Raw genomic sequence first — 13,516 nt, 5'->3', positions numbered from 1 at the left:
TTGGTGGTATGCCGATGACAAGTCAATACAAGAAAAAAACTTAGCCCCACCAACCAAAGCTAGCATTTCTGAAATATGGGGAAGGGGAAATTGATCAACTACAATATTGTTGTTAAGATGGCGCAGATCAATACATAGCCTAATATTCCCATTGGAACGTCTGGCCACAACAATGGGAGAAACCCACTCGGAGGACTCAACTCTTTCCATAATGTCATTCTCCACCAATTTGTCAAGTTCTTTTTTAACTTCATCTCTAACAGTGATAGAAATGTTTCTTGCTTTGTAGATTTTAGGACAGGCCTTATCCTTTAAAATGATTCTGTGTTTGAAATAAATCAACTCCCCAATACTATCTTTAAATACCTTAGAAAACTTACTCAACATGACGCTGCTACATTGGTTAGGTTCCCCAATAACCATGACAGGTTCTGGGCTAAGGATAATGTCAAGTTTTCCTTGTTCAAACCACCCCAGAACAGAAGGTCCATGTTTGGATACGTATAGTTTAGCAGTACACTCACGGCCTTTAAATTTAAATACAAGTACTCTAAAACCAATAATGTCGATTTTCTCACCAGAATACCCTTGCTTGAGAATTAGTGTCCCCAGGATACAACATAGGACCAAGTTTATATATAAATTTTGACTTCCATACACTCTCATTTATTATAGAGTAAGGAGAACCTGAATCAGCATAGATTTGTATCTCCACTCCACCAATCATCATATCACATATGGGTTTCTTTTTGATTATGTTATTATCAATGTTCAAAATGATAGACAGGCCTTCTGTAATGTTTAACATGTACGACTTTTCAAATTCGCTATCTTTAGTGTCATGGTCACTCTCACCTAACTCACCATCTTCAACACATCTTACTTTTTTATTTTTACTTTTCCTACATGCCTTGGCAATATGGCCTATAACACCGCAGACAGAACATCTTTGTTTAACTGCTGGGCAACCCTTGAAATTAGATAAATGTGAACTACTGTCACACCTATAGCATCTGAACTTGTTTTGGTCCATAGGGTATTCTTTTATGGATGTATTTTTTTTATAACTGGATTTAATTTTAGTATTATCAACCGTAGCGACAATGGGGCACATGCATCAACAATGCCATTTGCGATTCCTTATTAGCGAAAAATAAGGAATCGCTAATAAGGAATAGCAAAAGGCTATGCATGTAGGAATCGCTATTCAAATAGCGATTCCTTAACTTTCCTTAATTGCTACTAGCAAATTGCGAGTAGCAATTAAGGAATGCCGTCCCATTCATTCCTATGGGCCTCCAGGCCCATAGGAATGAATTGGAGATTGCATGAGCAAATAGCGAGTACCAGTAGGTTCTCGCAAATTGCTCATGCAATTTCAAGGGTGCAAGGGTGTCAAAATGACACCCTATTGCACCCCTGAAATTGATATGTGCACATATGTTGCACACACACATGCTCTAAGGGCATGTGTGTGCGCAACATGAAACTTTGAAAAATGCACAAAAGTGCATTTTTCAAACTTTTAGCAAATTACCATGCAGTTCTTCTTCATGGTAATTTGCTCCCCCTATTAGCGAATTCGCTAATTTTTTAACTTTCATGCATTGCATTTAAGGAATCCCAAATTGAGATTCCTTAAATTAAGGAATCTCAATTTGGGATTCCTTAAATGCTATCGCTATTTAAGGAATCGCTATTTAAGGATTCCTTAAATAGCGATTTTTGCTTTTGGGTTGATGCATTGGGATTGGGTATTTTTAACTCAATACCGGGAGCTATTAGCGAATCGGTATTTTACCGACTGGATTTTGGCTTGATGCATGAGGCTGAATGTTGCTAGATTTGTTGGTTTCATCAACTTGAACCTCTTTTGCACTTCTGCGAGACATTTCTGCCTTTCTAACAATGGCTAGGATATCCTCTAGTTTTGAATCACCATTCACCCACCATCTATCTGGAATAGAAGTATCCTTTATGTGCACAACGACTTGATCCCTAATTAAATCTTCTTGTAAACCCCCAAATTGGCAAGCCAGAGAGAGTGTTCTCAATGCAGATACGTAGTTATCCACTGATTCATCAGTGTTTTCTTTTCTCTGGAAAAATTTGTATCTCAAAATGCCAATACATACTTTGGGAGAAAAGTAACGATCAAAGTCATTAACAGCAACAGTAAAAACATTCTGATCACTGCCACCGCTAATCTTAGTCATTTGATTGTAGGCTTTAAGACCTTCAGGCCCTACAGAATGTAAAAAAATTCCTTTCTTTTCTGCTGGAGACATTTTTCCTTTAATGTCTCAATGTAATTAAGGAAATATGCTTTCCATTCAGTCCATTCCATACATGGATTGCCACCAGCAGGCCAGAAACATTGAGGAGGTGACAAATTATAATTTTGTGTATTCGACATGTTGAAGAAAAAAAAATAACTGAATGAAAGTAGAGAACTTCCTCTGTATATAAAAATAATAAGGTCGCTCACCGGAGAAAAAGTATTCAATTTGCAGAAATCAACGTGGAAGATCAGCGTGTAATACTCCGTTCAAAATGCTGAAGAACTTGTTGCTTAGTAACGTGTAAATAATGAGCAAACCAAAATGGCGGCACGTACGTACGCGCTCACAACCATAGAAGAGGACGTAGAAGGCAGGAAAGTCTGTGCTCCATACGTGCTGTACGTGGAACACTGCTTCAAGCTTTGTAGAATGCGCAGGAGGTCGACGGAAGACGTCACACCGAGCTCGTAGAGCGCCGCCAAAAAATAGAATCCGGTGAATGTCAGCAGTTGCGTAAGCTTATTTTTTTTAAAAATGACTTTGTCAGAAATTTGTAAAAACAGCATAAGACAAGGTAGAAATTTCTGATCAAAAAGCACCAGTAGCTTAAAAATTCCGGTATATCCTCATGCAGTGAAGTTGGTAAAAGAAATACCAAGCGCAAACGGTATCTTTAGACGCACACGTAAGTTCGTGCAGAGCGATGGTGCTATATATAACGAGAATCCCAGATCGTCGCCAAATTTGTAATGTATGAGTCGTACTCCAATAAAGAAACGAGCTGCTTTTATTGAAGAAGTAGCACCACCAGATGACATCCGCTTACAACTCCGACAGGCTTCCAACTGCCCCGAAGAACAACACGGCACGGACCCAAAACTCTAGAACATCAATAGAGTCTAACCAGGGTCCGTGCCAACAGCGTGCTTACATTAATACAGTTACTAACATAGCGTGCTGACATTTACATAGTTACCGACATAACAGGTAGTCACTTGAAGATCGTACATAGCATGCGCACAGTGAGGAAGCAGGCGAGGAGATGCCATTGACCTGTGATTTCATGATGAGCTTGTTGTCAAAGATGATTCTGAGGTTTCTGGCGTGGTGAGAGGTGTGGGTCCTAGGTCTGATGGCCACCATTAGCAATAATATGTTCCAAAATGCACCACCAACCGCTTACCACTCTCTTGATGAATGGGCATGGCTCATTTGCTACACTTGTTTGTGTAACACTTGGATTTTTCACAATCCCTTTGAATTCAGTGATGTAACTTTAATTGCAGCACCTCCACGCTGAAAATTATTCTAGCATCACTTTCTACACCCTAAGTCAGTTGTACTTTGAGATTTTCTTTGAGCTCAATCTTGTTTGTGTATCACTTTTATTTACTTTTTTCTATTTACTAAAAGTCATATGCTTCTTTACAGGTCTAGCTCTGGCCATAAACTGAGTTTCTTGAGTGTCATTTACTCTATCAGGCTTTATCTGAGTTTCTAACCCCTGCTATCTCCCAGTATAAACCTTGTATCCTTGGCTTTGCTACCCTGGGGGTCAAGTACATAAATAGAATAAAGTGGTTAACCATCTGTGGTACAATAGTCCTGGTGGCATTAGTGGAGCTAGTATGGGGGCCAGAGGGTTGAAGCACCCCGCTGGTTTCCTTTTGCAGTACCGCTGTACCCCTGCACCTTCTGCAGGTGGGCCTTGTCTTCATATTGCGGCTCCACAGGGCAAGATCAGTGGTGCTACATTGAGGTGCAGTCGACACCAGAATCAAACCAGCCCTCGTACATGCAGCGTGATTACCAGCGTCTGTGCTAGTCTACCACCACACACCATTTTTTAGTAATGTTGAAGGCCCTGCCAATGCTGTCAATCACACTATACGTGTGAGCAGATCGCCGAGCCTGCCTGTGGATCCGTGATATGAAGACAAGCCCCCTGCAGGAAGGGAGCCAGGCAGGGTCTGAGCAGACACTTGTCATTCACTTCATTTTGACTTGTAAAATCTGCAGCTGTAGTTTGATGGCTAAGGTAAGTGATGAAGAAGTAGGCGCATCCATGCACCCGTTCTGGTGGGGGCAATTCTAATCGTGAGCATGCTGTTTACAACGCTTTTATTTGTTCAACACCTGCTCTGTCTCTCTCGCTTCTCTAATTTGTGTTTGGTACAGTCTCTGTAATCTTTCACAGGTTTGACCAAATACCCCATACAGAAAAACACAAACACATGATGCGGCGTTCTGGAGGACACAATGTTTAGGTCTCTAGTTACTCCTATAGTAATTGACTTAATTAGGACCAGGGATCATCCTCACCAGAATGAACAGACCCTCACCCACCGAGGTGGCATGCTTCATCCTTGGGTCGCAGGAGTGGCGCGGACAAAAGGGTACTGTGCTAGAAGGAAAAGAGATACCAAAGGGAGGGAGAACTCATTCTGTAGGGGAGGAACCAATGGCCTGTATCGACAGAGGTCAGGTCAGCCTTCCCCCATCCTTGAACCCCTGGGAGACCCAGAGACTGTTGATGACTTGCACTGAAGGTACCATTGAGAACTGTTCCGTGGGAACAGCCCAGCCTGTATTACGAGAGTTGTTAGCACTTTACATAGTAATAATTGATATTCATGTAGAGTATTGAGTTTTGTGTGAATAATGAAGCACATTCTTATTTAAGATAAAGCACCCACTGGACAATAATGGTTTATTAACTGATATCGAATGGTTTACAGAGTTCTGCGTGTCTAACCCACACCACTTTCTTGAGTGAGCCTTGGACTGATCAACCCCGGTTTTTCTGATGGTCAAGTGGTCACGGAATGAACTCATTGCTCAGCTTTGGGCTCAATACTAAGTTTAAGCCCCCGGGGCACCAGTGGTAAAGGGCTCAGATTCTTGCAATGTGAGGATTCCTCACAGAAACATGCTTTTACTTTTAGGCACTAGATTGTTTTGGCTGATGGACAGCTCAGTTGCAGCTCATATCAAGACTCTGGCCTGTCTCATATCAAGACTCTGGCCTGCCTCTCATGGTCAAGAAGCCACTTTCCTACAATCCCTTCTTAGATTTTGTGCCTGGTCCTGCCTTCCTGCCCCCTGAGACCAGGGGTTTCACAGGCAGTGTAAGGTTTACCAAAGGCCAACAGAGGGACTGCTTTCCACATAAGAATCATGCATGCTTCTGTCTCCTCCTTTACTCGTAGCAGGATCTCAGGTGTGCACATTCAAAAATCATTTGAAATATGCTGTGAAGTCAGAGACACTTTCAATTTCATTTGAATCGATTGAAATTCAGTATTGCTTTGCTCTGCTAGTCCAGCTTGTATGTCCCATTATGGCTCTTTGGGGGAATTTGGGAAGTTGCAGGATTTCTCGATGAACCTACACGTGGAGTTCCTCTTGATTTTCTGTAAATAGTTAAAAGAGCACAGAGAACCTACAGGGGTATCATTCAAGGTCACAGCTGTACTCACCCCTATGAATTCTCCAGACGCTCTTAGTTCCTAATAATCTAAACTTTTAGATGAATTATCCCCTATAACAAAAGGTTTTTTAATATATGAAAGATGCTAATATTTCCATTTTAGACTGTGGTTGAACATAAAATGACTCACTCTCCCCCGCAGCATGTGATGAGAGGCCTCTTAAGCTTCCATTACACATAGACCTTGGGCTCAATGGGGCCCCCTTGAAGGGTCCGAGGCCCTCTGAAGAGCTGGGGGCCCCTGCACTGCAGAGGCCTACATTATGTCCCTTCCATTTGCTCTTTTCGACACGTTTGTTGACTCGGGGTTGTGAGGTGAGGAAAGGGTTCTGGTGCTGCGTTTCTAGAACATTCTGTTCTGACTTTTGGGCAACCTTCTGCTGCTGGTTAACGTGCTCTCAGTGTCCTTTGAGTATTGATTCTGGACAGCTGTTTGCTCACAGTACTGTATGACACAGACCCCTAGAGACTACATCTCCTGTTTTGAGGGTTGGTGAGAATAATTTTTCTGACCTTATTTTGGGGAAGTCTCTAGAATATTGGATTAGATTAAACACATTGAATAAACCTTGCTGGATTCGTGGAGAGTCATATATGTTCATCTATTTTAAGACCCAGGTGGTGTCTAGCCCATAATGGCATTTGCCAACAAATTCAACTTTGCCAGATTCTTTTTCCGGTTTTCATAGCGAGTTTCAGTTTTAAAGTGGAGATACCAACACTGTAAATAGTGCTTTTTTTTTTTTTTTAGAGTTTGGCCGTTCATCCAGTTTAGAGTGTATAGTCATGAATTCATTCGGGCCGGACTGGCCATTGACCTCAATTGGCATTTCAACGGCAGCTGGAGGAAGTGGAGACATTTTAATGAAGGACCATGGCTGCCCTGTTGTCTGTCACTCCTACCAGCTCCTCAGGGCTTGATGCTACAACCCCAGCAGTGTTAAAAGCAGAGGAAGAGCTAGAGAGAATAAAAGGAAGAGAGAGGACATAGAACACTCCGAGAAAGAGAGTGGAGGTAGAATGGATGGATGAAAAGAGAGAAATAGGACAGAGTGGCTAGAGAGAGTAGAAAGAATGGATTATGTAAAGAGACAGAGAAGGGAAGGCGTTGGTTTGAACATTTTTGTCCCACCTGCTTTTGGTTCCCAGTTCAGCCCTGTACACACCCTTAATAGGATGGACGGGACATCTGCTTATTGTCGGCGCATATCACGCATCGCCAGCTCCAAACAACTCCCTCTGTTCCTCTTGCACCACTTAGAATAGACTGATGTTTGTTCTTTTTGTAGCTTTTCGAATTGATTTTTGTTCTCTAACTGTGCACTAATCGATGTTATGGATCTCATTACCCCTTGTCCCCATTCCTGGCCCTCACTGTTACTTGGTGATCCCAGCATCTTCCTAACTTTGTTGCCTCTTTCAATCGGAACCTCAGTCATTGATAATGGTTTTGCTTTGCTTCCATCATCCACGCCTTGAAGTCCGGTAGTGCTGGGGTGGCAGTGAATTCAGGGGGGCAAGGCAGGAGTACTGCTGCTTGTGGCCTGGTGGCCAGCCCCTGTCATGTCCCCATGGCTTGTGATGGTGGATAGTGTATACAGGGTTCTTGAGTTTTGTTCGCTTGACATAGCATTGAAAGAATAGCGAGGTCCAATCGGAAAAAGATCGTGTAGAGAAGGCACAAGCATGGTTCCTGCTCTTCACTAAAATAATTTTTCTGTCCCACCTAAAAAAAACGAATGTGCACATGAGGAGTCCTCCAGCTCACCTGTTCAGAGGCCATGTTAGGAAGGACAAAGAAGAGCAAACATATATCTAGGAGGGCTGACTAATGCCGATTTCTAGGATAACCACTGATTAAGTAAATGAAATCCCTTTAGTTTTATTTTGTTGAATCCATGTTAAAACATGCATCCAACACCACACCTGTGCCGGACACCCGTGTTAGATGGTGCAAGTGGAAGATTTGAGAAGGATGACTTCTCAACGCCATCCCAGGATATGTCCTTGGACTCAATGCGTGACTCGCTACAAGGGCATGAGGAGTAAGGAGGAGACGTACGTTTAAAGAGGTCCTCTAGTCTGTCTACTGAAGTTAAGGGAGACGAGAACTCCATTGTTCCAGATTGTCTGAGCTCTTCTTCACGGGCAGTATTGGGACAGCTGCCGCAGCCGGTCCAAAAGCTTTACCAGTACGTGAATATGTGATGGATGTAATAATGTGAAGGGGGCACGACCCAAATAAGATATGCGTTGTACCCCCCTCTTGGTATGGAGAAGGAGCTCCCAGAGGCGAAGTAGGCCTTGCAATGATCCTGGAAGCAGGCCTTGTAATGATCCTGGAAGCAGGCATTGCAATGATCCTGGAAGCAGGCCTTGCAATGATCATGGAAGCAGGCCTTGCAATGATCCTGGAAGCAGGCCTTGCAGTGATCCTGGAAGTAGGCCTTGTAATGATCCTGGAAGCAGGCATTGCAATGATCCTGGAAGCAGGCCTTGCAGTGATCCTGGAAGCAGGCCTTGCAATGAATTTGGAAGCAGGCCTTGCAGTGATCCTGGAAGCAGGCTTTGCAGTGATCCTGGAAGTAGGCCTTGCAATGATCCTGGAAGCCGGCCTTGCAATGATCCTGGAAGCAGGCCTTGCAATGATCCTGGAAGCAGGCCTTGCAATGATCCTGGAAGCAGGCATTGCAATGATTCTGGAAGCAGGCCTTGCAGTGATCCTGGAAGCAGGCCTTGCAGTGATCCTGGAAGTAGGCCTTGCAATGATCCTGGAAGCAGGCCTTGCAATGATCCTGGAAGCAGGCCTTGCAATGATCCTGGAAGCAGGCCTTGCAATGATCCTGGAAGCAGGCCTTGCAGTGATCCTGGAAGCAGGCTTTGCAGTGATCCTGGAAGCAGGCCTTGCAGTGATCCTGGAAGCCGGCCTTGCAATGATCCTGGAAGCAGGCCTTGCAATGATCCTGGAAGCAGGCCTCGCAGTGATCCTGGAAGCAGGCCTTGCAATGATCATGGAAGCAGGCCTTGCAATGATCCTGGAAGCAGGCCTTGCAATGATCCTGGAAGCCGGCCTTGCAATGATCCTGGAAGCAGGCTTTGCAGTGATCCTGGAAGCAGGCCTTGCAATGATCCTGGAAGCAGGCCTTGCAATGATCCTGGAAGCAGGCCTCGCAATGATCCTGGAAGCAGGCCTTGCAATGATCCTGGAAGCAGGCCTTGCAGTGATCCTGGAAGCAGGCTTTGCAGTGATCCTGGAAGTAGGCCTTGCAGTGATCCTGGAAGCAGGCCTTGTAGTGATCCTGGAAGCAGGCCTTGCAGTGATCCTGGAAGCAGGCTTTGCAGTGATCCTGGAAGCAGGCTTTGCAGTGATCCTGGAAGCAGGCCTTGCAGTGATCCTGGAAGCAGGCCTCGCAGTGATCCTGGAAGCAGGCTTTGCAGTGATCCTGGAAGTAGGCCTTGCAATGATCCTGGAAGCCGGCCTTGCAATGATCCTGGAAGCAGGCCTTGCAATGATCCTGGAAGCAGGCCTTGCAATGATCCTGGAAGCAGGCCTTGCAATGATCCTGGAAGCCGGCCTTGCAATGATCCTGGAAGCAGGCCTTGCAATGATCATGGAAGCAGGCCTTGCAATGATTCTGGAAGCAGGCCTTGCAGTGATCCTGGAAGCAGGCTTTGCAGTGATCCTGGAAGTAGGCCTTGCAATGATCCTGGAAGCCGGCCTTGCAATGATCCTGGAAGCAGGCCTTGCAATGATCCTGGAAGCAGGCCTTGTAATGATCCTGGAAGCAGGCCTTGCAATGATCCTGGAAGCCGGCCTTGCAATGATCCTGGAAGCAGGCTTTGCAGTGATCCTGGAAGCAGGCCTTGCAATGATCCTGGAAGCAGGCCTTGCAATGATCCTGGAAGCAGGCCTCGCAGTGATCCTGGAAGCAGGCCTTGCAATGATCATGGAAGCAGGCCTCGCAGTGATCCTGGAAGCAGGCCTTGCAATGATCATGGAAGCAGGCCTTGCAATGATCCTGGAAGCAGGCCTTGCAATGATCCTGGAAGCAGGCCTTGCAATGATCCTGGAAGCAGGCTTTGCAGTGATCCTGGAAGCAGGCCTTGCAATGATCCTGGAAGCAGGCCTTGCAATGATCCTGGAAGCAGGCATTGCAGTGATTCTGGAAGCAGGCCTTGCAGTGATCCTGGAAGCAGGCCTTGCAGTGATCCTGGAAGTAGGCCTTGCAATGATCCTGGAAGCAGGCCTTGCAATGATCCTGGAAGCAGGCCTTGCAATGATCCTGGAAGCAGGCCTTGCAATGATCCTGGAAGCAGGCCTTGCAGTTATCCTGGAAGCAAGCCTAGCAACGATCTTCAGTGCCCGCTAAAGAGGTGGCCTTATGCAATCAACCGTCTCCCCAAACATCAAGGAGTGTACATACAGGGAACTATGTAACTAAACGAGGCATGCCCTGGTATTTGTGGCTATGGGTTTGGAGGCCCTGTGGGAGCTGATGGTGTATCTCTTCTAAGAAGAGAGGATGATGCAAGCAGTGGCAGAGTGACCGGAGGTGTAAACGAGTGATCCCCAAGATGGCGGCCCCACTGATTTAGCTTTGAAAAATGCAAATTCTGACATGCCTATGGTGCTGAATGCAAGTTTCTGTGAGGCGTACACAGCTCATATACTGTTATCAGGCTTTAAAGCTCTTCACTACTGCGAGGAATGGTGGAACAGGTGGAGATGGTCCCCAAACTAGCATTAATTGTGGAAACACTGGCAAGAGGCTTCTCAATGGCAGCTCACCACAACCGTCGCCCAAGACTGGCAGAACAGTGCCTCTTTGACAACTATTGGTCTCCAGGCGCCCCTCCAAGGCTTGTAACTGTTTGGGAAAGCGATGGAAGATGGGGTACACAAGATGTTCGGCAACATTCTCTAAAATGAAATTACAATCAGACTTTGTATCCTCAAGAGCGGATTCATAATCATTTCATCAGCCGTTCAGAGGAAGAAGCGAGTGCCTCTGCAGTGGTTTCCAAGCACTGTCCCTCCCCTTCTAAGCCATGGAGAGAGATGGACAATGCCACTGCAGGCCAAGAACCACTGGCTGGAGAACACTTGCACCACATCTTGACCAAACGGAAGACATCTACTTCAGGTATCTGGCTCTTTAAACATTCAAATTGGGCACAAAGCAGAGTTCATCTGCCAGTCCTCTGAGCTTGGAATGATCCGAGAACCGGAGCCTGTCTGAGTAAAGTAGAGAGAAGCTCTATCAGGGGGGATGAAAACCCTTCTGGAGAAGGCGGGGGGTCATCTTGATGAGATTCCAGCAGCAACATCTACTCCGCTGTTCCCGTGTGACCCCCAAGTTCCTCAGGGTAAGCAACGGATCATTAAACTCCAGTGAGTGGACCAATGAATACAATCTGTCAATTTCAAGATTAAGTCTTTGCAGCAGATGATCGCTTTGGTGCCCCGTGGAAATTCATGGCTCTGCTCATCCTCATTGAGCCCTTCTCCATGTCTTACTGCCCAGCATAAAACAAGGCCTATGATTTGTGCTCCAAGATAGTGGCTTTCATTTTGTACTCTAACCACTCCGTTCAAGGATGAAACCTTTGCCTTTCGTGAACATTTTAACCCAGGCAACCTCAAGCCATGATCGGGGTAGTCATTTACCCCAATCTGGAGAACTTGCAAACTTGTGTCCCTTTCTGATGTGGGTGAGGAAAGGATATGGGAAGTGTGCCATTGTTGGCAGATGTGCTTGTTGTACAGTTCCAATATTTGATCTTCTTTGAGGCCCAGTTTAGACCCAAACTGGTATGGTATTTCTACAGAATATCAGACCTGCAGGCACTAGTATCACACATTGCATCTCTTATTAAAACATCAGTGGATCAGGGGGCATGAACGCATAGCTATGTGTGTTTTTGTGGTTCTCCAGTCTCTCGTCAACCTGAGTCCTCTCCGGGAGCATCTACATGGCTGCTCGACTTCCAGTTCATGCGAGTTTTTGAAGTTTCGATCTAAGTGAGGTCTGGAATCCACACTAGTGGCAGTGTGAAACCCCATAAACTATGAAGGGTTGCCACACCATGCTACTGTGATGGAGGCAGTCACAGCAGTTTTACCAAAGTGCTACAATGTCCTTGTGTCACACAAAGGCAACGCAACACTAAAGTCAGATTTGTCTTGCAAGGCCACCCTGTCTGGCCCTGCAGTGCTTGGTAAATCCAGAGTAGCTCAAATCACTCTGTTCGTTACTCAGTCCATAGGGAGTAGCGTGGGTATTCCATGCAACCACCCATGTGTTCTGACGCATTCCATATTCAACACTGGTAGACCTGGGAATGCATCAAAATTGTATGCCTTACCACCAGGGGTGCCACGCGGAAAAATGCATTTCTCCTTATTGTTTTGACTTTCTAAGTGGGGTGCATTCTGCAGCACACTTAGCAAGAGGAAAAGGCCTCTGAAGGTTTATTTTGTTTAGGATGCTGCCCCTTCCTGCACACAAACAATTCTACCTACAACGCAGGCACCACGGCGCAAGGGGGCCTGCATTGGTGCTCGGCAGCACACTGTGCGCCAGCGCAGGCACAGATCAGGAATGTGCCTTATATTGGTAAGTATGGCACATTCCTGCCCTCTCCCTTCCATGCGGTACAGCACAAGTTGTTTGATAAATCTGCCTCAGTATTTAAAGCCACAATTTCTGGTTTGCCTTCTTTCCCTGATTCCCCCCCCCCCCCCCCCCCTCCTCTAGATTTCAGCAGGTCTGTCATGCTAAATTCGGACTGGGGAAAGAGTGGTGTGAGATGGTGATCGTACATCGTGGGATGGCAAGCCCTGTAAAGTCTTGCTTACACAGAGATCAGAATTTAACACCATATTGTAACGGGGGGTCGGCAGTCAAGGAGGGTAAGTAGGAGTGCTGGAGGGTTTCAACCAAGGGCCTCGTGCCAATATTTAACTATAGCTAGCTTGGGTGCGGTTCAGGTCTCCTCCCGTAGTATTTATCGGCATTAGGAGTTCTGCAGGTCAGAGCGAGGGATAAACTTAACATCCAAAATGTTGCAGTTCTCCGCACCCTCAGAAAGGTCACCGGGCGTTTCCTGGCAACGGAAAGGAGCCAGGTCCGTGTGATCTATGCACACATCATCTAATGCAGACTCCGGTGCAAAATTTGGTGCGTGAACTGGTATCACTCGGAGCCTGGTTCACCCTCACAGTTTCAGTCACTGCCAACATTGCAAAGTCTGCTGTTCCCATCAGCATTTTCTGTAACCCATTTATCCTGAGCAAGGAGATTCAGGAGGAGGGGGGGTCCTTTGCATATGAACCAGTGACATCGGCCCCTTAAGTAGGATTCTTTCAAACAATAGAAGTGTGCGTTTTCCACCCATATCTGTTGCACAGGAGTGACTGCGCCCCCTCTCCGGAGGGAGTACTTTTTGTTCTGCCATGGAGAATGTGTGGTCCAAGCTAGGTACAATGGTTTAAGAGGGTTACCGTAGCCCAAAATACGGACATCTCCTTGTCTGGAAGTGGAATCCAAATAATTTTTTTAAACCCTGGCTTCCGAGTATTAACAAGTATTCTGGCAAACATGCCTTTGCAGTGCAATACGTCTTGCATTCACACGAGTTTGAGCTATTGGCATTGTAAATGACAATGCCTTTTATTTAGGTTTTAAAATAATAAATGGCTTTGTCATTTACAATACCAATAGCTTAAACTCTCGTAAATGCG

This window comes from Triturus cristatus, chromosome 7, assembly GCF_964204655.1.
Source record: "Triturus cristatus chromosome 7, aTriCri1.1, whole genome shotgun sequence".
Classification (NCBI taxonomy): Eukaryota; Metazoa; Chordata; class Amphibia; order Caudata; family Salamandridae; genus Triturus; species Triturus cristatus.
Note: the sequence above shows the minus strand (reverse complement) of the source record.